Here is a 4,545-nt window from a genome sequence, read left to right on the forward strand (position 1 = left end):
TGTTTCTGTTCATAATTTCAAAATAATTTTCAGATGAAAAAGTGTGTGATTTAAGGGAGATTTAGCTGTTGTTTTCAGCACATCCCACAACCACCAGGTACTTTCCTCGTTTCTTTGTCACTCGGGAAAAAAAAAACATTTACTAACAGAGAAGTATGCTCTTAAAATAAATGATCTTTTTCATAACCGTTTTATGTCACTATGAAAAAATCCCAGCACTGATCTCAGGCTCTCCGATAGCTGTGAAGATTTTAGTTGGGGGTAATAAGAATCAAAAAAGATTTTTTTTTTTTGCATAATCGTATGAATTCCCATGTACAGAACACAAATTTGCAAAGATTTTCTGTAAATTCCCAAAAATGAAAAGGTTATGAGGGGTTATATGGGATGCTTAAATAGGAATTCCGCAAAACACCACCAGCAAGCACAGTTGGGGGCCTCTGGAGGAGTTCACTCCGAGGCAATCATATTAAACAGGTGTCCGGTTGAGGATAATTTCCTCTCATCTACTAATCTGGAAAGTTCCGTAAAGGGGACATGAGCTCTGCTCTTCCTAAATTCACACACACCTGTGTATGTGTGTGCAACACACGCATATTTCTTGTGTGTAATATATATATATATAGATAGATAGATAGATAGATAGATAGGCAATCTTACAGAAGCCGCATATTTCGAGGTGCCTTTTACTTTCTGGCGCAAAACTAAACAGCGCGGATTACACTTTCCAAAATAGCTAATTAATGTCGTTTGATGCTATATTCAAATATATTTCATCGTTATTTACAACTAACAAATACTGTAATGTTGTTGTAAATTTCTCACTCGAAACTATACAATCTACTGAGATATACGAAATAAAATAACACTGCATAAATATTATATGAAATTACTGAGGAAAATAGTGACTGGGACCCGAGACATTTTATTTGATAATTATTTTTCTATAACGTGTTTTTTTTATTACCCTCAGCTCAGTATTGTTTAATGTTTTAATATGTAACATACATATATATATCCATGCATATTGTAGGAATTGGAATGTAGTCACTTCGGCAGTTTTCGAAGTCTCTAAGATGAAGTAGTAAACTGTCTATCTGTCTCTTTAAATTGTCGTATCTTTGCCTTATGTTTGTATGTTCCAAACAATTATATCATATTTGATTACTAAGAGCAATCAGTATGAAAATATAAATTGATAAGAGAAAGTCATAAGTAGAGATATTATCAGATATAAAAACAGGTGATACAATAAAAGCAATAAAAACTCGCATGCTTTGTACTTGACTTTTCCTCATCTTGCAGCACGAGACGATAGAATGTTTAAAAGATATAAAATTAATGCCTTACCTCTATCGTTGTTCTAACAAGCAAATACTCTGTATTCCTCAATATTTTTTGTTACATAACTAGGACTGTTACTAAAATTAAAACATTGATGAATAGACGTTTAGTTATGCATATCCAGCAATGTGGGATGAACACGACGCCATGTTGGAAGCGAAAACGTTCGGTGTCTGCTAATTAAATTACACCAACACAACGAGTGTTACAGCTTCATTCACAGACTAGCTTATTGATATATTGACTATATTGGCCTTTGAAATCCGGCTATAATGGGATAGTGAATACAGATTTTCTTACGTTTCTGTTGCGAAAGAAAAAAAATGTATCTCATTCCGAACAACGTTTTCTGAGAGCCAGTACGTTCTTGTACCCTTCAGCAGATTGAAATGATGTCCTTTGTGGCTGGGCAAAATGTATAACCAGTTAATGTAACTTTCTGAAATGCCTAATGGAAAACAAATGTAAAGGAACGGAGATAGGAACGAACGTTCAAGTTATAAGCTGGATATTTTACTTTCTGGATAAATTAGTCAAAGAAATTTTTAAGATGAGGAACAGAATTCAGAGGGTTTTGGGGAGAAATAGTTGACCAAAATATTGTAGTCTGGAAAATATTGTGACCTTGTGGGAGTGATGAGGAGACAGGTGTAACGGGTAGGTTGGAGCAAGTGTGGTGTGGAGTTTGCTAGTTCAGAGAAGCAAAGAGTGTTTTAAAGTGGCTGAAGAGGCAGAGGAAAATAAGGTATCTGGGCTCAGTGATTGTTATAGGTTGGCGAATGATACTTCATGAATTGGCTGAATAGCCCTTCTAAATGTTGTCTAGGGTATTTATGAGTGTAGTTGTAGCAAAGGTCCCCGATATAATAGTTTCTTTGATTGCATGTGGAGCATAGGATAGCTGTCCCCAGATGTAACCTTCTTATATGCAATCTCTGATGACTACCTCTCATTACCAGGATCAGTTGCATATGTTCTCTTGTTGGTGTTAACCTTATGCTTACCACTCTCCTCCTTTCTCAACCAAACTTGGAACCAGCTTTGAAGGAGTTGGAGATTTTAGACAATGTTTTTTGGTCACTCAGTTACTAATCAGAAATTAAGTATTTTCGACCATCTGAAGAAGATTTGTTTGAAATATGCAGATATGGCATTGAGGGATCATTATAAGCATTTGTAGCAACTTTGAAGCCTTTTGTTAAGCATCATTCTTGTGCAGGGACAGTTGATGCAAGACTTTTTCTTTGATATGTATTGTAATTATGCTTTGGTGCTGCTGAAGAAAACTATATTGCCATGTGACCATTACATGAGGTTTTCAAGGACTGTTCATGGATGTGGTGTGTGTGCCTGGCCTGGAATGCGCATGCGTGTGTGTGTGTGTGTGTGTGTGTGCGTGTACAAACAGCTATGCTTCATGATAGTGAGACATGGGCCCAGAATGCAGATGACATGCATAGAATGGAGAGGAATGAAGCTTGTATCTTCTTATAGATGTGCAACATCAGTGTGCATGTATGACTGAAAATGTGCTGAGAGGAAAGTTACGCTCAAGCGGAATCATGTAACATGCAAGAGAGAAGACTACGATAGATTGGAACATGTGAATGAAGATAGCTGTATAAAAAAGAAGTGCCAATCACTGGAAGTGGATGGTACCTATGGAAAAGGGAGACCTAGAAAGACATGAGATTAAGTACTAAGGGCTAATCTCAAAATGTTGAGCCTCACAGAAGAGATTTCAACAGACCAAGATGTCTGGTGATATGAAGTTCTTGAGAAGACCTACCTACCTCAGAAAAACTGCATTCTCAAAGCACTGTGTATTCCACTCACATGTAACATTAATTCACATGCCCTATCCCAATGAAACAAGCTACACCTCTTATTCAAGCACTATGCTTATTTCTTTCTGCCATCTCTCTCTCTCTCTCCGTCCTCTCCCAGCCAGTTGTATCATTGCTATCTTGTTAGCCCCCCACTATATACCCATGTTTTATCACTCACTGCATTCCCCCACTTTCCTCCCCCTCTCCCCCTTTTGCACTTCCTTGCACTTCTTACTTACGCTGGGCAATCCTCTTTCATTCCATTTATATTCATATCCTGGTACCTTGAGAGTATGCCCTGCCACATCGCCACCATTTCTCTCACTCTGTCTTGCTCTCTCTTATTCTTGCTTTCTCTCACTCTTGCTCTCACTTTCTCTCTCTCTTTCTTTCTTTCTTTCTCTCTTTCCTTCTTTCTTTCTCTCTTTCCTTCTTTCTCTCTCTCTCTTCTACTGGGGTAACTATGTATCTCTTCTATAGCAAGACACTTGTTTCTGTCCTATCTTTAACCTCTCATCACATTACACAATACTACTCCTCCTCTCAGTTAAGGAATCTTTATCTTGCAAGTTACTTGGTGACTTTACCAGTGTTGGTGCCATGTAAAAAGCATCCAGTCCACTTTGTAAAATGGCTGATGTTAGGAAGGGCATCCAGCTGTAAAACCATGTGAAAGCAGAGCTTAATTCAATCCTCTGGTTTACTAACTTCTGTCAAAATGTCCAACCCATGCCAGCATGGAAGACAGATGTTAAATGATGATGATGATGATGATGATGATAATGATAATGACTGATATATTGTAATGCTATGCAACTTTATAATAATCCTTATCATTATTATTGTTGATATTATATATATATACACACACAAGGTCAGCTGCATAACGAAGTGCAAAGCTCTAATTTTAGAGGGAACCTGTAGAAGAGAGAGACCCAGGAAGATATAGGACAAGGTGGGGAAATATGATCTTCAGTTGTTGAATCTCATGGAAGTGATGACAAGTGACTGAGACTTCTGGCAAGTTGCTGTTCTTGAGAAGATACATCAAACTAAGTGAAATTGTGATTGTGACCAGTGCTGGTGACATGTAAAAGGAACCCATGCCAGTGATATGTAAAAGGCACCTGTGCCACAATAGGTAAAGGGGTATCCATGCTGGTGATACATAAAAGACACTCACCGTAAAGTGGTTAGCATTAGGAAGGGCATCCAACCATAGAAACTGAACCAAAACAGTTGACTGGAGCCTGGTGCATCTCTCTGGCTTATAGCTCCAGTGAAACTATGTAACCCATGCCAGCATAGAAAACGGAGGTTAAATGATTATTATATATATATATATACATATATATATATATATATATATATA

General features: G+C 37.5%; 1 protein-coding gene across 4 annotated transcripts in view; it reads right to left on the reverse strand.

The window, feature by feature from the left end:
- LOC106875671 (integral membrane protein GPR155) overlaps window positions 1-3,328 on the reverse strand; it is a 50,353-nt gene extending 47,025 nt beyond the window's left edge. For 2 of the 4 annotated variants that reach the window (XM_014923912.2, XM_052970167.1), the window contains exon 1: window positions 3,138-3,328. The gene's annotated coding sequence lies outside the window, so the exon portion shown is untranslated. Of the gene's footprint in view, window positions 1-1,350; window positions 1,793-3,137 lie in introns of all 4 variants that reach the window. The other 2 variants (XM_052970166.1, XM_052970168.1) reach the window with 2 other exon arrangements.
- Between the last annotated feature and the right edge of the window lie 1,217 nt (window positions 3,329-4,545).

Source organism: Octopus bimaculoides, chromosome 8, assembly GCF_001194135.2.
Source record: "Octopus bimaculoides isolate UCB-OBI-ISO-001 chromosome 8, ASM119413v2, whole genome shotgun sequence".
Classification (NCBI taxonomy): Eukaryota; Metazoa; Mollusca; class Cephalopoda; order Octopoda; family Octopodidae; genus Octopus; species Octopus bimaculoides.